At 41.7% G+C, this 22760-nt stretch overlaps 1 protein-coding gene across 3 annotated transcripts in view; it reads right to left on the bottom strand.

Annotated features, from left to right (window-relative positions):
- JADE3 (jade family PHD finger 3) overlaps positions 1 to 22270 on the bottom strand; it is a 132652-nt gene extending 110382 nt beyond the window's left edge. The window contains exon 1 of one of the 3 annotated variants that reach the window (XM_041741430.1): positions 22235 to 22270. The gene's annotated coding sequence lies outside the window, so the exon portion shown is untranslated. Of the gene's footprint in view, positions 1 to 2386; positions 2679 to 21805; positions 21955 to 22234 lie in introns of those variants that run through there. The other 2 variants (XM_041741429.1, XM_041741431.1) reach the window with 2 other exon arrangements.
- Between the last annotated feature and the right edge of the window lie 490 nt (positions 22271 to 22760).

Raw genomic sequence — 22760 nt, 5'->3', positions numbered from 1 at the left:
TGACTCGATCTCAGGTGGAGTTCAAGGCCTACACTGGGTATAGAAATACTTAAATAAATACATATGGGATGCCTCGCTGGCCCAGTTAGTAGTGTATGTGACTCTTGATCTCAGAGTTGAGTTCAAACCCCGTGTTGAGTGTAGAGATTATGTAAAAATAAAATCTTTATTTTTAAAGATTTTCTTTCTTTCTTTCTTTGAGAGAGAGTGAGACAGAGCATGTGCACAAGCAGGGGGAGCAGCAGAGAGAGAAGGAGAAGCAGGCTCCCCACAGAGCAGGGAGCTCTATGTAGGGCTCGATCCCAGAACCCTGGGATCATGACCTCTGCTGAAGGCATTCGCTTAACTGACTGAGCCACCCAGGTGCCCCCAAAATAAAATCTTTAAAATAATAATAAACAAAAAAATCTTAATAGCAAGAAAACTGCCAAATTTAAAAATGACCAAATTTTTGAACAAATACTCCTCTGAACAAATACTTGAGCAAAGTACTTCTGATAGGTTCAATAATGATCATGAATTTGAAATCAGTCTGTTTTTTTTAAATTTTATGGGTGGGAGCAATGCTCCTTCTAGCTCTCTACATCCCAATGCAGAAACTGGCCCAATTGATTATTTTTTCAAAAACATTTTATGATGAAATATTAAAGAACTTTGTTTTAATAATCACCAGGAAAAAAAGGAGTTGAAAAATTTCCCCCTACTTATGTCCCATATTCTTACCCCACTCCACCCCCTCCTCCCTGGTGTTTTAGAATTCTGGTTCAAAGTTTCCCTGCAGAGGATTCCCTATGCTGCATGGGAAGTTGGCCCTTTGGTCTCTGTATAAATGGGCACCATACCTGGATTATTCTGAATTTGAGTTTTTATTGCAAGGTATTTGTTTTATACCTCTTTCAATAAAGTCATCAAGCCAATTCAGAATACTTATAAATACCAGGTGTTAATGAACCATGTTTTAACCTACCCTTCCTGTTTCACAGGATGTTTCAAATTTGTATGTATTTAATATTCAGTGGCCTTGTAGATAGCTAAGCTTTTATTAATGTGAAAAAGACCCACTCTTTTCCTTGACTCTGTGGGTGCTGACAGGGTAGACTGCAACCCTCCATCTGGGCTTGCTCTGTTCTCCATTTTCATCCTGGACAACTGCAAATCAATGACTGACACTGAGTACCAGTGAAGCCTGCTTGAGGCAGAGGGTGAGCAGGGTTGGTCAGGACTGAGCAGTTCCTAGTGCCTGAAACACACTGGGCTTTTGCTGAATTGTTGATTTGACTATGCTGTTCAGTAGTGTGAAAAAGAAAGTGTTAAAATAAAACCTATTAGGGAAAAAGAGGCTCTATCACAGCAAGCTACAGTATATTTTGCCAAAGCTATTAGATTTTTGAGGCAGCTGGTAGTTTATCAATTTTTATTGCTCCAATATAGTTATCTTATGGCCATTACTAGCAAAAGTGGATTATAAGGAATAGTGTTTGACAGGAAAGAAGGGCCCAGTGTGAGTCTGTTTGCTCTGGATCTCCTAAAACAAAGGTTCTTAATGTCATCCTCTTGGCTTATAAATAGAACAATAACATGATAGGAAGGAACATCAGTTTCTCATTTTGTGAGAATAGTTCCAGAAAGTCTTTCTGCAGTGTTCTGCAGAGGTATCTAGTGGTTTTGTTTTTTTGTTTTTTTTTTTTTTGAAGAGCTCTTCATGTACCAGCATGATCACAAAGGTATTTCAAGGTGTTGGTACAGCATTAAAATCAGCAATCAGTAGTGGATTTCAGGGAGTTTGTAGGGATAGGGCATGATCCTCAGGCAATGTTGTAGGATGTTTCAGGTATCAAAGTATAATTTTCAAAATTAAAAAAATGACTCCTAGAAATACAGAGTGAACACATGTGAAAGACTACTTTATTAGTGAGGGACTCAGGTTGATTCAAAGAATATTGGAGAGATCTGGTATATATAGGTACTAAAATTAAAAATGCTACAATAAGATAGATAAGGTACAGAGAAAAGTGGTTAATGTCCTATAGGACAGTTAATCTACACTCTCTGGGAATATCTACCAAACAGAATTTTTACATCTCTGCCCAACAAAAATCTTTGAGTTAACATGTTACTTCCAAAGACGCAATCCCCCAGAGAACTAAATAATCCTTGGGTGGGCCTGTTAGTCAATGTTCCAGTATGACAATGAAAGAACATTTGGCCACCTTTCTGTATTATTTTTAATTTTAAAATAATTTATATTAACAGAGGGTTAATAGTTTATTTTATACCCGAGTCTTTGTAAGGACAATTAAGGTTCTAGGGGACCAGCTTCAGAATAGTGTGGTGGTACTTATATATTTTACCTTATACAAGCATTCCAAAATAGTCATTTATTTACCTTTCAAACCAATCACAGGATCTTAGAGGTCATCTGAGATCTAGCCATCTCCTAGGGTATATATGCTTTCTTTAGCAGTCTTGATAGATGATCCTGAAGCATTTGTGTGCAGGGAGGAAAGAAACTAACATGAGTACTTATTATGTGCAAATTTATTTTCAAAGGGCCAAATTCCTTTTCTCACAATAACATGTAACCTGTATATTTAGCCACATTTATCAAAAAAAGGACTTATTCAGCATAATTGCCTTGAATTATACCTTAATTCTAAAAATTTATACACAGTATAACCTATCCTTAATGTACAATTCAAGTTCTGAAAAACGAATACAGTTGTAATTACCACCACAAACAAGATACGGAACAGTTCCTTACAAGGAGATAACACATCACACCAGTCAGAATGGCTAGTATCAAAAAGGCAAGAAATAACAAGTGTTGGCAAAGATGTGGGTGAAAAGGAACCCTTGTGCACTACTGGTAGGAATATAAATTTGTGCAGCCACTGTGGAAAACATTATGGAGGTTCCTCAAAAAATTAAAAATAGAAATACTGTAAATGATCCAGTAATTCCACACTTGGGTATTTACCCAAAGAAAACAAAAACACTACTTTGAAAACATAAATGCACCCCTACGTCTACAGCAGAATTATTTATGGCCAAGAAATGGAAGCAACTCAAGTGTTCATCCACAGATATATGGACAAAGGTGTGGTGTGTATACACAGACACACAGAGACACACACACACTCTGGAATATTTCACAGGCAAAAAAAGGATGAAACTCTGCCACATGCAACAACACGGATGGACCTAGAAGGTATAATGCTATGTGAAATAAATCAGAGAAAGACAAATATCATATGATTTCACTCATATGTGGAATTTAATAAACAAAACAAATGAGCAAACAGAAAAAAAACCAGAGACAAAAAAACCCAGACTCTTAAATACAGAGAATAAACCAGTGGTTGCCAAAGGGGAGGCGGGCGCATGTATTAGTGAAACAGATAAAAGGGATTATGAGGTAAAAGCTTCCAGTTATAAAATAAATAAGTCATGTAAATGATAAGTACAGCTTAGAGAATGTAGTCAATAATACTATAATAACATTGTATGGTGACAGATGGTGACTACATTTATCGTGGTTAGCACTGAATACATAGAATTGTTGAATTACTATGTTGTATACCTAAAATTAATATAGCATTTATGTCAATTATACTTCAGTAATTTTTTCAAAAACTTGGCAACCTTACAAAAAAGAGTAATTCCAGCATAATTGCTTTTAAAATGTCAATTAATCGGGATCCCTGGGTGGCGCAGCGGTTTGGCGCCTTCCGTTGGCCCAGGGCGTGATCCTGGAGACCCGGGATCAAATCCCACGTCGGGCTCCCGGTGCATGGAGTCTGCTTCTCCTCCCTCTGCCTGTGTCTCTGCCTCTCTCTCTCTCTGTGACTATCATAAATAAAATAAAATAAAAATTCTTAAAAAATAAAAAAATTAAAAAAAATAAAATGTCAATTAATCGACAAGTATTCATTGACTACTTACATGTTCAGTGGTCACTGGCTAGCTTTGAGGATAGCAGCAAAGTATGAAGAGATATACTCCCTTTTCTTTGACTATCATAAATAAATAAAAAATTTAAAAAAAAGAATTAAAAAAAAATAAAGAAGGAGTGACACCATGATGAAAGTGATCCACAATAATCACTTAAAGAAAACCTGTCATAGGCATGTCCTCTAGGCCGTAGGAATACAAACCATGCCCTTTCAGTTATGTATTACTGCATAGCAAATCATCCCAAAACTTTTTTTTTAAGATTTTATTTATTTATTTATTCAAGAGATAGAGAGAGAGAGAGAGAGAGAGAGAGAGAGGCAGAGACAAAGGCAGAGGGAGAAGCAGGCTCCATGCAGGGAGCCCGATGCAGGACTCGATCCCGGGACTCCAGAATAACGCACTGAGCCAAAGGCAGGCACTAAACCGTGGAGCCACCCAGGGATCCCAATCATCCCAAAACTTAGTGGCTTATAAAAACAATCATTTTATGTGCTTACAATTCTGTGGGTCAGCAATTTGGGATAGAATCAGCTAGGTAATTCTTTAATTAGTCTTTCCTGAGTCCCTCATATGGTTAGTCATCTGGCAATGTGACTGGGGCTCAATGTTCTAATATGGCCTCACTCACATGTTTGATGATTGGCTGCTGACTGACCTCTTCCCACATCATCTCTTCCTCCTCTTCCTCCAGCATACTAGCTGGGCTTCTTCACAAGGTTCCTTCAGGATTCCTAAGGAGCAAGGGGAAAGCTACAAAACTTCTTGAGACCTAGGCACCGAAGTCACAGTTACTCACACTGCATTTTATTGGCCAAAGCAAGTTACAAGGGCAGCCCAGATTCAGAGAGTAGAGAACAGACTCTTATCTTGATGGGAGGTGCTGCAAAGTCACATACATACAGAAATGAAAGGACTTTGTGGCCATTAACCAGTCTATACTACCATCCCATTTGGGAAAATGAGTGCTGAACACAGTCCTATGTGCCTTCAAAGATTAAAGGAACCATTGAGGTAAAAAAGATAAGCTTTTGAGTGGGTCCTGCGGAATGTACAGGATGAAACAAACCCAGAGGAATGTGGAGAACTTCAGGCAAAGGCAGTACACACAGAAGTGGCAGGATGACTCAGAGTATATTTAGATTCTAGTGAATGCACACTTGGACAGAATGAGTAAAGGATTTGAAAAGTAAGAGGTAAGGATGGTGGGAAAGGTTAGGACTGGATGTGGGGGACTTTAACTGCTAGGCTCTTAGGAAGATAGACACTGTCCACCATGCAGTGAGCAGTGAGGGGTCAGTGGTAGCCTCATGGTGAGAGTGGGAATGGGGTTATAAGGAAGAAGAGACCTTTACAGCCTGCATCTTTAAGGATAGTAGTCTGGAAGGAAGTTGAATTTGGGCCTGGAGTACAGAGGCATAGAGATCATGGCAAGAAAACAGCCTAGAAATTATTTCCCTAAAGAGAAGTGTCTACATGAATTCTCTTCAAGGGGTTAAAGGGCATAACTGGAGCTTTTACAGCCAGGTTTATTTACAAGTATAAAAAATGCTTTCTTTAAAAAAAAAGATTGTATGTATGTATGTATGTATGTATTTGACACAGCAAGCAAGAGAGCACAAGCAGGAGGAGCAGTACAGGGAGAGGGATAAAAAATGTTTATCCTGAACCTAAGTTGGTTATCCTGGGGAGATCTAAACTGAGGCTCAACACACACCCACTCCCCTCTCCTATATATAAGATGCAGGTTTCATATGAGACAAGTAGGATACAACTGTTTGCAATGTTTTGTCTATATTTTTTTAAATAATTTTTTAAAAATTTTTATTTATTTATGATAGTCACACACACAGAGAGAGAGAGAGAGAGAGTGGCAGAGACACAGGCAGAGGGAGAAGCAGGCTCCATGCACCGGGAGCCCAACGTGGGATTCGATCCCGGGTCTCCAGGATCGCGCCCCGAGCCAAAGGCAGGTGGTAAACTGCTGCGCCACCCAGGGATCCCTGTTTTGTCTATATTTTTTAAAAAAAATTTTAAATTCCCAGTGCTCTTTAACATTTTAAGTGGGCAAAGAATTATGGGGAAAGCTAGAATGCATGATGGAACCAGAAAAAAGCTGCTTGAAGTTTTGACTGTAATCTATACTGTGAAGCCATGCTATATCCAGGTAAATGGTATGGACACACTTTTCACTGTGGCAGCATGGCAAAACACCAGCTTTCTTCTGACAGTCCACAAAATGCATATTTATTTCCCAAACTATCACTTTTCACGGGACTTATGTAGCCATTAGAACATGCTATAAGTAATTTTTAAACACAAAATGAGAATCGCTGTTTGGCTTAATTAAATAGCAGGCAACAATTCTCTTTCAGGTATTTGTGGAGATAGGATATAGAGAATTTGAGGGTTTCCTACCACTCCGGGAAAGGCAGTCTAGTTGTAAACATTCAGATTGTGTATATATGAAATAGGTCACAGAGTAAGGAAGTATGGCATTAGGTGACAAAGTGAATAGGAAAGACATGATTGGGGCACCTGGGTGGCTCAGTCAGTTAAGCATCTGACTCTTAATCTCAGCTCAGGTCTTAATCTCAGGATTGTGAGTTCAAGGTCTGTGTTGGGCTCCACACTAGGCATGGAGCCTACTGAAAAGAAAAACAAGACATGATGTAATGAAGAAATATGGAGTAGAGAATGGTGTCCAAACAAGTGGTTTTGAGGCAAGGGGGAGTGTCTTGCTGGGCTAGAATTTGCGAGAAATGGCCCAGGCAGGATTGGCAGAGCAAAGAGGGAAGGATGTTCCAACTGTGAGGAAAGGTTCCCGGTAAATCCAAGTGTTGTTCCGGTGGTATTTGGGGAGGGGAGGCAATGAGGACAGTTTAGAGATGACATCCCAGACTATGTGCTCTAACTTCTTGTTTCACCCAATTCCCTTGAAATCCCAGGTGAAGAATTGTCCTCAGTTGATAGACTGTGGCATGTGAATACATTACAAAACAACTGAACAGACAAGAGAAGGAAGGACATTTAGGTTCCTCTTTGCACCTTCTGGTTTTCACCCACTCTCTAGTAGGTGAATGGGTAGCCCTTTTGGTGTACCTCATAGGACAGGGAAAGTTCTCCAGGGGAAAACACATCCCTTCTGCCTTGGCATTCTCTCAGACTGAGCCAGACCATACTCTATAACAGTTATGCAAGAAAGGAGCCTCTGTTACATTCTAATGACATAGTGCTCTAGGGAGAGATATGAGTAGACCTGTTGAGGTTTTACAATTCTCTCCTCAATGTGCTACTCAAAACTGGGGAGGTTTCCTGTTTCAAGATAGGATCTGAGATATCATAGGTGGTTCACATCATGGGGGCTTCAAGAAATCATGCCTCATCAGTGTCTTCAACAGTTACCTTTAAAAAAGTATAAAAATATCATTCAGTGATTATCCAAATTACTTATTTTGTGGGGACATACTAAGGTTTATACACTTGAGTCCCTATCCTGGAGACTGGTATATAGCAAGCACTAAATGAGTGTTAGCTGATCCTAAAGTAGTTTTTGCAGCTTCTCTATTAAATATAGCAATGGATTAAATTCTTAGTGAACATGATTCTTTTAATGTTGAGAGGGCAAGTAAAACCATCAAAATTGGTCATCTAGTCCAACCTTTGGATGTTACATAGGACTCCTGTACATCTATGTTCCTAAATTTTTTTGCCACTGAGGATAACTTTTAAAATTTCTCCTAGAGACAGCATGCTTTGAAGGCTTGCCTACTAAACACATCACACTTATGGATTACTTAATTTCCTATTTTAATTAAAGACAAATGTTTCTGACAAGGTTCAGTTAAGCATGAAATAATAATAATATTTGGTATGCCAAACATTGATCAGCATTTTATCCTTAATATGCCATTAATTCCACACAGCAATCCTAAAGGTTATTATTATTAACTTCGTTTTACAAAACATAAAACTAGGGCACAAAGAGGTTAAATTCACTCAAGGTTGCATAACTAAGAAGCAAAAGCAGAATTCAAACAACTTGAGCCTCTACTACTCTATCCATTCTACCATTCAAACTCTAGGTAACTAGGTTTTACCATGAATGTTAGTATAATTCTAGCAATCTCACTCTCAGGTTATTTGCCCTAGGAAACTGAAACTGTATGTGCACATAAACACTTGCATATGAATTCTTATAGCAGCTCTACTTATAATTACCAAAACTGCTAGAAACCCAAATGTGGTACATTTCTACAATGGAATACTACTCAACAATAAAAAAGGAATAAACTATTAATATGCACAACTTGGATGAATCTCAAAAGCATTACGCTGAGTGAAAAAAAGCAAGACTCAAAAGATTACATTCAGTCTGACTCCATTTATGTGACATCCTCAAAGTGATAAAACTAGTGATGGAGCACAGATCAGTCAGTGGCTGTCAAGGGTTGGGGGTGGGAAAAGTGTGACTGAAAAGGTAACAGAGTTTTTTCAGGTGATGGGACTATTTTGTACCTTGATTATGATGGTAGTTATACTGATCTATACATGTATCAAAATCCACAGGACTATGCAAAAGTCAGTTTTATTATATGATAATTAAAGAGAAAGGCCATCTTCTTTTTGGTCAGTACTAATTTATGTAAAAAGAAAACACAGTTCTACCTACCATTAACAATAGTTTTCAGCTTTAAAAATTAAAAGAGTTAACTATAATGTGAAGCAAAAAAGACATTATTAGGCCACACATCCAAACTGAATGATGAGTTATCCCATTAAACAAAAGTTAACAGAATTTGTGTGCTTAGTCCCTTAAAAATACATGATACTTGATATAGCAATTTGCATAGTAAATAAAAAATAAGTAATAAAAATTAACCCTGAGAAGGAGAATGTAATGAAATGAGGCTGTTACAAGGATGTCACGGACAACCATGGCTCTCTTTCTACACCTTTTAAATTTTTACTAGAATGCAACTCTAGTATATCTCTAGTATAACTAAAAACAGAATTAAAAACAATTTTAATCCTTCTAGATCAAAATGGAGATATTTCCCAAATGGCAATATCCTTACATCCAAAGGGTCTCATCTCCATCGCCTTTGAGAACCTCTTGGTTACTCCACTTACCAGGCCATGCTTGTATTCTACTCAACACCTAGTGCCTTACAGCACGGTGGGCACTCGAATATTTGCTGAACTAAACTGCATCTGGAAATGTGGGGAATAAAAATGACAAATACATGGTCACTAACAAAACCTATACTGTAGAAAGACTAAATCACACTCTACTTTTGAATGAGGCAAATTATTACTGAGTGCTAATAATATTCTCAATAATTATAAAGGCATATATAGAATTCTGGAAGACAGCAAGACACAGAACAACATACTGCCAGCAGTGTAGAGGCTTTTAAAGCCTAAAACAGGCAGAACCCAAACCAGAATCAATTATTCCTAGCTCCCTAGCCATAAAACCATAAAATTCAAGGAGGTGAGAAAAAGAAAAAGCTAATCTGTACTGAGTTTCTATGGGCCATGCACTGCATTAGACATTTATACAGATGAAAACTTATTTCTCAGGATACAAGTTTCAGCTGGTAAAGGATTGGTAAGCCATCCTTCTCACCTTTACAAAAAAGAAGGTACTAGACAAACTGAAAAACCAACGACTCTTCTTGGACCTATCAAAGAACTGAGTACAGGGCAAACCACCATCTGGATATCTGAAGAGACAGATGCCTGCAGGTGGGCATAGGATCCAAGCATGTAATCTGATAGGAAGATCAAACTAGAAATTCTAACAAATTAATGAAGACCAGAGTATGGGATGTCATGACAGTATGAAGCTTCTAGGCTCCACATGGAGTGGAGGAATTCCCATCCTCTTACAAGTTTTTCCTACAGGAATCCCACCAAGCTCTTACAGAAAAAATCAGGGAAAACCCCAGAGAAAGCTTCCATCCTGGTGCTGGTTGGTTGAGGAAAACAACACCCACTGTGAAATCCACCCAGACCCCTTTCCTTTACCGCCAGCACAGAACAAAAGGCTTATTAATCTGCAGGGGGAAGGGCTTAAAACCCTTGGTTTAAGGACACTGGTGGATACTCACTGCAGCTGGGGAAAAGAAAGACAGGAAAAAGGAAAAGAAGCTTCACCCCCTGGAGGAGGGGCAGGATCTTGTAAAGGACATACTCAAAACCCAGGTTCCAATGCGTGTCTAAGTCTGAGGCTTAATCAAATCATCAGAGAACTCCCTCCTCCTCCACTATCCACCACCTGGCAAACCAGCTATGTAGTTAGTAACAATGGAATCCAACTGGGAGGGCTATAATAGCTCTTGGGAAACAGCACAAAGGAAAAACCCAAAGCCAAGCAGGAGTCAAAAAGAAGGTATCACTAGAGGAATCAGAAATCTCTGGTGCCCTACCAAAAACAAACATCAAACACAAGCCAACTCCTGACTAGATTAACTCAAATCCCCACACTAAAGGCCTAGCAGAAGGACATCTGTGTTCTTCCCCAAATATATCAAATATTTAACTCAGTATCTCCTGATGTTCAGTTTCAACTTTTCAGCCATGTTCAGCTTTTTATTATGAGGCATAATGAAGGGCAAGAAAATATTCCAAGTGACAAAGCAATAATAAGATTGAGACTCAGTATGACACAGATGTTGGTACTATCAAATGAAATTTAGAATTATGATTTATATATTAAAGACTCTAATGGAAAAGGCAGACAACATGCAAGACTAGATGAATAATTTCAGCAAGAAGATAGCATAACAATCAAATGGAAATGCTAGAACTTAAAAAAAAAAAAAACTAAACCAACATGTTCAACAGTAGAATTGACACAGCCAAGGAAAGATCAGTGAGTTTAACAATTGAGTTTATTGGCCAGATCAATAATAATTAAAACAAAAAGTGACAAAAGAGTGAAAAAAAAGAACACAGCATACAAGAACTATGGGAAAATATCAAAAGGTATAACATACTTGTAGTTGGAATCCCAGGGGAATTAAAAAAAAAAAGAGAATGGAATACAAGAATTATTTTTTAAAAAGATTTTATTTATTCATGACAGAGAGAGAGGCAGAGACACAGGCAGAGGGAGAAGCAGGCTCCACGCAGGAAGCCTGATGTGGGACTCAATCCCGGGTCTCCATGATCACGCCCCAGGCCGAAGGCGGTGCTAAACCCCTGGGCCACCGGGGCTACCCAAAGAATTATTTGAAAAAATAATGACTGAGAACTCTCCAAAATTAGTGACAGGCAACAATCCACAGATACAAGAAGCTCAGAAGAAAACCAAGCAGGACAAATATGACAAAATTAAAAAGCCACATCTAGGCAAAGACGAAGAGCTCAAAGGCAGTCAGAGGAAAAAAACACATGAACTACTAAAACTCTATCTCTATCTCTATCTATATATATAGAGAAAGAAGAATAAAAGTTACAGCAGACTTAGCAGAAACCATGCAAACAAGGCAACAGTGGGGTAATATGTTGAAGAGGATAAAAACTGTCAACTCAGAATTCCATATCCCACGAAAATGTCCTTCAGAAGCGAAGGAAAAAAAAAAGACTTTCTTAAACAAAAGCAAAGAATTTACTGTCAGCAGACCTTGCACAAAAGAATTGTTAATTAAGGAAAATTTTTTCAGGCTGAAAGATTATGATTAAGGTGGAAGCTTGGATTAACATAAAGAAATGAACACTGGAAAAGGAATAAATGAAGGTTGAATATTTTATTTTCAAAATGTTTGAAGAGCCAATTTTCAAGACAGCAGCCAAGGGCCAATCTTGCAAGAAGACCTTCTAAAGATAGCAAACAGTGTCAGGACTGCTATGGTAACTCTTTTCAGTGCAATAGGGTATATATATTTTAAAAACCTACAGCTAGGGAAGCCTGGGTAGCTCAGTTGGTTAAGGGTCTGCCTTCAGCTCAGGTCAAGATCTCAGGGTCCTGGGATTAAGCCCCATGTCAGGCATCCTGCTTGGTCAGGAGTCTGCTTCTCCCTCTCCCTCTGCCCCTCCCCTGCCTGTGCTTTCTCTCCCTCAAATAAATAAATAAAATCTAAAAAAAAAAAAACCTATAGCTAACATCATACTTAATGGTGAGAGACTGGAACAAGTTAAGAATGTCCTCTCTTACGATTACAATTTTGGTAGAGAAGAAAAAAAGTAAGAGTACTCATATTAACTAATTTCAAGACTTACTATAAAGCTATAGTAATCAAGACAGTGTTTAATAGCAAAATGATGGACACACAGATCAATGCAACAGATTACAGAGCCCAGAAGTAGACCCACACAGGCACAGTCACATTTTTGACACAGGTGCAAAACCAATAATAATGAAGAAAGGACAGTCTTTTCAACAAATGGTTCTGGAACTCCTGGATATCCATATGCAGCAAAAGGAAACTTGACACACACCTCATATTCATGGCTAGTGGGAATGCAAAATGGCAGAGCCACTTTGGAAGACTGTTTGGCAATTTCTTATAAAAACTCAGCAAACCCACTCCTATGTATCTACCCAAATGAACTGAAAACTTACGTTTCAAAAAAAAAATCTGTATGCTAATGTTTACTGAAGCTTTATTTATAAACACCAAGAAACTGGAAGCAGCTAAGTTGTCCTTCAAGAGGTAAATGTACAAATTGTGGTACACCCATACAATGGAATACTATTCAGTGATAAAAAGGAAAAGGCTATTAATTCACATAACATGGATGAATCAAATAAAAGAAGCCAGACCAAAAAAGGCTAAATAGGGTATGATTCCATTCATATGACATTCTGGAAAAGGTAGGACTTCTAAAAATTCAGAAGTACACTATTCTGAAGCACTTATAGGAAACAAAACTGTATATCTGTATCTATATCTATATATCTATATTTTTTTCTTACCAGGGATAGCTCTGACCAGATCAACTTAGGTGGGAGTCCATGCAGTTCACATCATCATCACCATATACCGTATCTTTTTAAATAATTTTATTTGGGGCAGCCCGGGTGGCTCAGCAGTTTAGCGCAGCCTTCAGCCCAGGGCCTGATCCTGGGGCCCTGGGATCGAGTCCCATGTCAGGCTCCCTGCATGGAGCCTGCTTCTCCCTCTACCTGTGTCTCTGCCTCTCTCTCTGTCTCTGTGTCTCTCATGAATAAATAAATAAAATCTTTTAAAAAATAAATAAATCTATTTGATTTTTAAAATAGGGTAATGTATTCACATGGCTTAAAATTCAAAAGGTACTTTTGACTTTCAGCTTGGAGGTGGTAAAGGTGCAACTGTCTTGGGTCCTCCTGAATCTGGGCTGATCTAACACCAGCTGCCTCCACCATACTGCCTATGTTCAACTCCAACAAGTTTTATACCTAAGGTGAACTGGTGGGGAAGTCAGTGCCATGTATGGCTTGGCCCCAAAGATCACACCCTTCCCCCGTGTCTATCTTTAAAAAACACTGATGACATTGCCAAGGCAACCAGTGATTAGAAGGGTATGAGGAACAGTGAAACTGACCATTCAGCCCAGACTGAAGTGGTACCTTCTGCTTCTGCCCTGATTATCAAAGCCCTGAAGGAACCACCAAGAGACAGAAAGAAGCAGAAAAACATTAAGCACAGTGGAAATAGCACTTTTGATGATACTGTCAACATTGCCTGACAGATGCAGCACTGATGTCTAGCCAGAGAACTCTCTGGAACCATTAAAGAGATCCTGGGGACTGCCCCATCTGTGGGCTGCAATGTTGATGACCACCACCCTCATGACATCATAGATGACATCAATAGTAGTGCAGTGGAATGCCCACCTACTTAAGAACTACAAAGTAAAAAACAAGACAAAACAAAACAAAACAAAAACTGACAAAGTAAAATATTTCAATGGAGGATCACTTGACAACCAAAAAAAATTTTTTAAAGGTATATACAGAAGTTTATGCAGTAAAAAGATCTTCCAACCCTCTACCCTCACTATATATGCCCTAAAGCTATCAGTGTCTTGAACATCCTTCTAGAAATATTTTATGTCTACGTAAGCAAAATGTATATATTATACAGTACATATTACTGCCCCAGTAGCTGTCACAAATGGTAGCATACAATACACACTGTTCTGTTTCTTATTTTTCATTTTGTACACCTTAGAAATCATGTGGTATCTTTTTTTAATTTTTTAAAATATTTTATTTATTTATTCATGAGCAACACAGAAAGAGAGAGAGAGAGGCAGAGACACAGGCAAAGGGAGAAGCAGGCTCCACGCAGGGAGCCCGACGCGGGACTCGATCCTGGGTCTCCAGGATCACACCCTGGGCTGCAGGCGGCGCTAAACCAACCACTGCACCACGGGGGCTGCCCTCATGCAGTATCTTTTAATATTCTACTGTACAACCAAGCCTTGACTGATACTTAGCACATTAACCAATCTTTTGCTAGTATAAATATTCCAAATAATATGCAAATATTTGTTGAATAAATTCCTGGAAGTGTTTGCTGGGTCAAATGATATATACATTTATGATTTTGATGGCTATTTTCAAGTCACTGACTTTTAAAATGTCAGGGATTTTCTATTTTTAATTTTTATCCTAGGAGGAAAAGAAAGAAAGCTGAGATTCTATCACCAGGCAATTTTCTGGAGGAATGTGCATCTCTAAAATGAACAAAGTGAGCCTTCTCCTCAGTTTCCCACACATGCTTCCTAGGGTCCAGCTGCATTTTTATGTAATATATTTCAGGCCATAGCTGGTTGAAAATCCTATTTCAATTTATGAGAAAAGGGTTACCTCTGAAAACTTCACAAATAAAGGTCAAAGGCTGATGCCCCGAACTGCTCATCACTGACCATTCACTTCACAATACACCACTGGATTCTTCTCTGCAACCACAGGGAGACTTTAAAATCTCAACCAAATAAAATATACCTACAGAGAATCCTTTGTCTTTATCATAATGCCCATATAAGGATTTCTTCTCAGGTAAAAACTATAAATAAAGGTTATGTAGAGGCAGCCCGGGTGCCTCAGCAGTTTAGCACCGCATTCGGCCCACAGCCTGATCCTGGAGACCCGGAATCGAGTCCCACGTTGGGCTCCCTGCATGGAGCTTGCTTCTCCCTCTGCCTGTGTCTCTGCCTCTCTCTCTCTCTGTGTCTCATGAATAAATAAATAAAATCTTTTTTTTAAAAAAAGGTTATGTAGAAAAGCTGCATATGTTTCTCTCATCTTTCAGGTAGTGATGGGTTTCCAATTAACCATTCTTTGCTTGACTATAAAGCGCAGTAGAGTCTAGCACAATAAGTTTTAGGGCATAAAGCTTGAAAGGAGGTTGAGGAAATGCAGGAACTCCTTTGATAATAGCCACAAAGATCAGTGAGCAGTCAAGCCACTTGCAAGAGTACCTACATCCAGAGCCACACTATCTCCCCCTCTGGTTTCCTTCTAGAAAAACCATCACTCAGCTCCACACTCACTAGAAGTAATGGCACAATCATACTACTTAGTTTGAAGAATATACTACATTTAGTGGCACCTGGGTGGCTTAGTCAGTTAAGGGTTCGACTCTTGACTTCAGCTCAGGTCATGATCTCAGGGTTGTGAGATTGAACCCCATGTTGAACTCCACACTGGATGTGAAGCCTTCTTAAAATTCTTTCTCCCTCTGCTTCTCCTCTCCCCTTTCTTTCTCTCTCTCTTTTCTTAAATACACTACATTTAGAAATGAGTGCTTAATAAGATTTATCAAAGGAAAAGAGGTTACATTCATTAATAATTATTATGCATTACTGCAGTAATGGTCCTCAGTTAAAAAAATACCTCCTTGCATTTGTACCTTTGGATGGTTCCCTCCCACAATGACTCTGGGCTTGGCCAAGGAAGCACTCCCCAACTTTGGCTAATAGGACAATACCAAATGTGATACGAGCAGACACCTGAGAAATGCTTGTGCACTGCCACTTGCTCTTGTTTCTTTGTGCCTTTGAGACCATGTCAACAGATCCAAACCAGTCAGCTAAAGGAGAGACCACTTCGGAGTGGAGATGAGCTATCCTCACTTAGGGCCTCCTAGACCAACCAGCCTGACAGCCACCAGATATGTGAGCAAGGCCATCCTAGATCATCCAACCACCAGCTAACAACCGTCCCTGCCAAAAAAAGAAAAAAAAGCTAATAGACAAAGGCTACTTCAAAGTAAATATGTTTATGGTCTGCTACATATGGATAGGGGAAGAGAACACTGGTTTTCTCCCTGTGCAGTTGATTCTGCACATAAGAAATAGTTTCAAACAGAAAAACCTGCAGTACCTGGATGAGAATAAATAAATATATAAGTACTGAAAAAATGCCTAAGTCTTCCCAGATTCTCACAAATGTGCTGTCTGCCATCACAGATGGCACACACCAAAAAAACAAAAAACATTAAAAATTTCCATTTAGTCACTGAAGCATCCTTATCATGATATATTTAAACCGAAGTCTTATACTCAACAGTTCCATTTCTACCACTGAACAATAACTCAGGTTTCCAGGAATTAGTTTTCCTAATTTTTCCCCCCATTTGACAGGGCTCAGTGAAAGCTGAAAGAGCTCCCTTAATAATGCAGCCTAAAAAGCATCAGATATATAAGCCTAATTAAACCTTGTAGAAGCATTCTGCAGGACCAGCTTCTTCCAGCATCACAGCAACTCTTTTTAGCTGTGTTAATGGTGGGCCGTAGAAACTGTTTAAGATCTACACATTTGGGCCAGAAACACTGCCTCCATTGGATCACAAAGTGGGATACTGAAGGGGAAATGACTTTAAAACTACTTTTGTTTAGGTCTCACTAGATGCCTTTCAGGATTACACACACCGCACCACACCCACCCACCCACACATACCCCTTATGGTTTAAGGTGAAAAACACCTTCCAGCAGCCTCCCACTGCCCTTGGAATAAAACACAAGCTCCTTAATGAGATCCCATAAGGCCCTGTCAATCTCCCCCTGCCTACCTCATCTCTCTTTCCCCGGGTCCTAGCCAAACCTCTATGGATCCTTTCCACATCTCTCTTTCACCTCTGTCCTCACAACACCTGGTGTGTTCCCTCTGCCTGACAATCCCTTCTTTTACCTTGCTTATTCCTTCTCATTATTCAGGGTCCAGGGCACTTTGCTCGTCTCCCTTATAAAAGCATTCTACCTTTTATTTGCTGTGTGACCACAGGCAAGTCACCTTTGCCTTACACCTCAGAGTGACACTCTATGTTAAATACTTAGCACAGTGCTCAGTGTACAAAAAATGGTTAACAAGTCATAGCTGCTGTTATTATCCCTTACAGTGATCTCCATCATAGCTCTCAATACAATTAGCAATTACATATTTGTAGGAAAAATAGAAACACCTCCTTGGATCCCACCTTAACACTTAATACTGCTCACCTTATTTCCCCACATACTGCATTTGGAGGGAGAGAGATAAAAATGAATGTTTACAGAGCAATTATTACCTCAATTATTACGTTGGATATGTCAAATTAGGCAGATGAAGAAACTGAGGCATAGAGAAGTCAAGTACCAGCCCCGATCAAGTGGTAGATTCAAATCCAAATTGTCCTGACCGCATAGCCTGTGCTGGCTATAGGAAACCAAAGGCTTCCCTAACTCATGAATCTTGTCACCTAAGAGCAGCAAGTCTCAGAGAAAATGGATCTTCACATTCGACTCCCATGTATCTATTCTTCAGATCCTTAACCAGTTTGGTGTTCTAAGCACCTCCTGTAAACTCCCTCAACAGAAATGCTCTTCCCCATGACTGTGATGGTAGATTTCTTTCTTCCTTTACACTGGATGTTGAACTCTTAATAGGATGAAGTGAGTTATCTTTCACTTCTTATACCCCCAGCAAATAAGTGGCACTCAACAGATGTTTGCTGAATGAATTAAATGAAAATGTTGGAGAATACATTACAGGTGCAAAGCTGCGGAGTGGTGAAGTGGATTTTCCTAACAATATTGAAGTTTGGCATAGTTGGGAACAAATTTAACCACTTTTACAATTGATACTGATTTCTATATCTAGCACCAGAGATTCCATATGACTCACATAGATGTGCTTTACAGCTATAGGTAGACTTCACTCTCCCTCTGGGGCCCTGCATCACCACCAAAATTCTGCTATACCCCATGGATACACCTGAGCCACTCTTTAGGACAGGATGCCCTTGACAATGTCAATCTCTCAATGGTTACTTTCAAATGGCTCAGAAAAAGAAACAGAAAGAACAGATGATAAAGCAAGTGGGAGCAAACTATTGATAATTAGTGACCTTGGGTAAAGGGAATCCAGGAGGTTCTTTGTACTATTCTTGCAACTTTTTGCAATTATAATCAAAATAAGTTTTTAAAATCTAAAAATGGAAGAAGAATTTTCACAGAAGAGTCCAAAACACAAGGTCTGGTGTACTGGCTATGCTGGTACCATATTCTCTTGTCAGCATTTCAAAAAGCACATTCCGCGCTCAGATATCCTTGCCTATCAGCTCGTATCAAGGGACAAGGAGCTCCTTGGATAGTAGGCTCAGCTATGGCCTCTGGGTTGTGACAGAGATTATTTACTGCTTAAAGAGTATCAATCAACGCATAGGCATCTCCTATTAGTCAAAAACACCAGTACCATATTCCCACACCAGGCCCCCCACCTACTTTCCTCAGTTGACTGCCCTCTGAGTTACTTTTCCCAAGCTTAGCTGTGGGTTTAGGTAAACTCTCCCCAGGACCCTTCTTTCTGTCCCCCAGAGAAGCACAGAGGCAGTTCTGATGGCAAGAGCTTTGCTACTATTGTCTAAGGAGAGACCTACTACAGGGAGGAGGCAAAATAACCATGGGAGAGTCACAAATATTTCAGAAAATAGAAAGTCAAAAAGGTAGTTACTTGGTCTGTAATGACCATTTGCTAGCACCTTTTTATTCGCTCATCATTTTTACTCATTCACCCTAAATTCTCCCCACAAACTAGAATGCTTCAGCTTTCCCAACCAGTATAACTGAACAACAGGGAGAAACTGCTAAACCACTCAAGTGTCCCCATATAAGCCACTTCAGGAGAGTGCCAGATGGGTGTCACCCAACACCCATCCTTCACCTATAAAGTAAGTTATTCCCTGATGAGAGATTTTTTTTTTAATGTAAGCCAGCATATGATCTCTACCTTTCTCAGCTCCTGTTTCATGTAACCTCCATGAGGAAGTAGGTGCATTATGTCCTATGATAATATTCAACCTCTGTATCCCTCCCTGATCAAGGCTTATAAAAGCCCTCTGTAATGCCATGTCTTCACAAAGACCCAATGCCTCCTGCCTTTCCCTACATTCCCCCAAATACTTGCCTAGTTCTACTCAGACCTCAAAGTAATGGGCAAAAAGAAAAAATAGATTTGTATAGCTTAGGGGAAACATGGATTGTTACTGTTGATGAAACACAAGGGAGGGAAAAGAGAAGAATTATCAAAGGAGAGGATCATAACCAACCTACTAGCCTAACATCCTTGGTTCTTTATTTTTACTTTCACTAATCCATTTGTCTCAACTATGATGAAAGCCCTGCATCATCATGTGTCCTACTTACGGAAACTTCATCTACAGGCCAGAAGGTGGGTCATGGGCACCCCTAAGGTTATTTCTGAGTCCCCCCTGGCTTCCAGTTGATCACAAACACTTCAGGAAGGAGTAGAAGGCCCTTCTCCACTTTCTCCCACCCGTGACCAAGATTCACAGGATACTAAAAGCGAGAAGGCACTTACCACACTGCCAAAGCACAGCAATGTGACTCAGAAAGGTGGGAGACAGAATGTGTGGATTCTAGAACCAGACCTGTATCCCTGACTATTCCAGAACTGATTGGATGAAAAATGCAAGGAACTGTTTTAAGGCAAAGATACTGGGTTAAGAACTCTTCTTTCTAAATAAAAACAAAAAACATCAAACTGTAGAGAAGACCACAGTTAAAGAAAAGGTGGTAATGACGGTAGCTAATACTGAGAAGCGTGTCCCAAAGACCTCATGTAATCCCTTCACCCCTTGAAGCGAGGTATTATCTTTTACAATTCAAGTATTTCAGCTCAGAGCTCACTTTAAATGAAAAAGAAAACGATATGTTATGGAGGTAGAATACTCCTTGGCTAAACAAAAAAGAAAAAATATATTTTCACTTATCAAGAGAGTAATCACATGACACTATAAAAGCATGAAAACTACGATATTCAATTCAAAGGGTACAGAGGTAGGAATCCATTCCCATTGTTTACAGATGTTACGAAAATATTAAATTAAATAAAATACAATGCTTTGTTCAGACCGACTTCTTTCTCACCCTCACCCCCACCCCCAGGCTGACAAGAAGTGGCTTCAGGGAAGGTATTTAAGAGAACTACTCTGGGAAAGTGGATTCTGGGTTGCTTAAACTGAGCCAAGATGTTGTGCAACCAGTCTTTACCTAAATTATTTTCCATTACTTTGAGAGTTTAGAGAGAAGCAGACAGTTATCTTTATCAGACTGAATACCGGGAATGAGGTCGCCTTTCCCTTCAGGCCACTGAAATCACCATCAACACGGTTTTGATTTCTTATACAATCAGATGGCGTGTGTGTGTGTGTGTGTGGGGGGGAATCCCATCCTCAGCTTCACAGATAAACGGTTCTCACATCAAAAAACCTTGCGCACATCTGAGGCCATGGATTTCCTAGCAACTCAGAAAGTCAGAGAAGCGGCCAAACAAGTTTCTTGCCAAATGCCTGGGAACTACATATGTCCCAGGGCTACACAATGATACCAACTTTTAAACATGCCTTCACATACCACCATTATGGTCACTCACTCAAGATCCCGCCCCCCCCGTCACAAATAATAAACGCAGGTTGCCCTGTGCAATTTAAAGCCAGACTTCACCAAAGCAGTAGCTCTGAAAAGCGAGAAGAAAAGATTGCAAGGAGGCTCTCTCTCTCTCTCTCTCTTTTTTTTTAAATCGATCGCCCCACGGCCGAGGGAATAAAACCAACTCGTTCACTGGAGAAAAGTTAACTTTGCCGTGCCCAGCGGTGGGAAATTTTCCCCGCAAGATTCGCAAAGCCCTCCCGGTTTTCCCACCCCCCGGACCGCCAGGCGCTCGGCGGTGGCGGCGGCCCCGGACTGGCAGCGCCCGAACAATGACGGGAGGGGGAGGGAAAGTTAGCCAGCCGGCGGGGAGCTCGCGCTCCTGCTCCGGGGGTACCCGGGCTCACCGGGGGCCTCGCCACTACCTGAGCCGCCCGGCCCCCCCTCTCCAAACACTCGGTTCTTCATGCCCCCCAACATCGAAACAGCCAGGGGCGCGCCCTCGCTCCCTGGAGCATCCGGCCCGGGCGGCCCCGGAGAGCAGGTCCCCCCACCGCGGGTCTGACCCCGGGAGCCCCGAGACCAGGCAGAGCGCAGAGAGGGAGGGGGCGCCGGGAGGGGGCACCGGAGTGAACGGCCGCAACAGTTATGGCGCTCAATTCCTGCCCGAGCGAAGCTGCAGCCGAGCCCGAGCTCGGGCGTCCGCCCCCGCCCCCCGCGGCGGCCACCCCAGCACTGTCCCGGCCGACCGAAGGGCCAGCGGGCACTTTACCTCAGCCCACACACGCTCTCGGCCCGAAGACGCCAGGGATGCCGGAGCGACCGCGATGTGGGGCCGGAGCGCCCCGGAACGCTGCGAGGCTGGGCCGGGACGTTGCGCTCCGCGGCACCCGCTTCCACTCCCCGAGGCCGCCACTCCCGCTACCCACCCGGCGCGACGCCTCCAGCGCCGCTCGCGCCGCGTCCAGCTTCTGTGGCGCCTACCTTTGCGCAGCTAGGTCGCCGCTCCCTCCTTCCCGGCTCCACACTCGGGCCCGGCAATGTGCCGGGCGAGTCCAGTAGGGGTGGTAACCGCCCCCCAACCGCTCGCTTTCTTCTCTCCCCTCCCTCGCACCTGCCCCCTAATCTCCTCCCCACCCCCGCCCCCCGCCCCGCCGCCTGATCCGCCGGGGCCGCCCCCTGCGCCTCAGCTCCCGCCCTCGGCCCTCGCCCGCCCGGCCCGTCAGGCCTCAGCGTTGGGCAGGCGGTTGGGCGGCGGCGGTGGCGGTGGCGGCGGCGGCCGCGGCGGCTGAAGCGGCGCGGAGCACTATTGTATTCCTGACACTGTGCGCTCCCACGCTCCGCCTCTTCCCCTTCCTTCCAGCCCCCCCTCAACGGCCCCCCCACACCAACCGCCGGCCGCGCTCGCCCTACCCGACTGGCTCCCCGCCGTCCGCCCGCCGCGCGCTCTTCTGGCGGGCTGGGCGCCTTCGCCACCGCCGCGCGCCTCGAGGCTCCGCCCACTTGGTGCTCCCGCACCCGTGGCGTCGTGCTCCAGGTGGGTTCCTCTCTGCTCCTGCTGGGCGCGCTGCTGCCGGGAGGAGCCTCGGCCCGGATAAGTGCCCAGAGGACCACGGGGAGGTGCCTTGACCGTGGTGAAATACAAACTAAGCTTTTCATGGCCCCTTTCAACTCTAAAGTTCTGTAAGTGGTCCCTCCTGTATAAAACTCATTGTCGGCCACTATTGATTTAAGTTGTTTGCTCTTGAATTACCTATAATAATAAAGCCAGGGTGCCTATTAACAGAATAAATTTATTCAATTGCCAGCACAAATGGTCTCTGATGTCAGGCTTTTTGAGGTGTAGACTTGGTCAGGCTGCCGCCCCTCTTATTCAATCAAACATTAATCTACGCGTTGCTGTGAAGATATTTTGCTGATGGATCTAAAGCTCCTGATC

This window comes from Vulpes lagopus, chromosome X (assembly GCF_018345385.1).
Source record: "Vulpes lagopus strain Blue_001 chromosome X, ASM1834538v1, whole genome shotgun sequence".
Taxonomy (NCBI): Eukaryota; Metazoa; Chordata; class Mammalia; order Carnivora; family Canidae; genus Vulpes; species Vulpes lagopus.
This window is presented reverse-complemented; position numbering and strand designations above follow the sequence as displayed.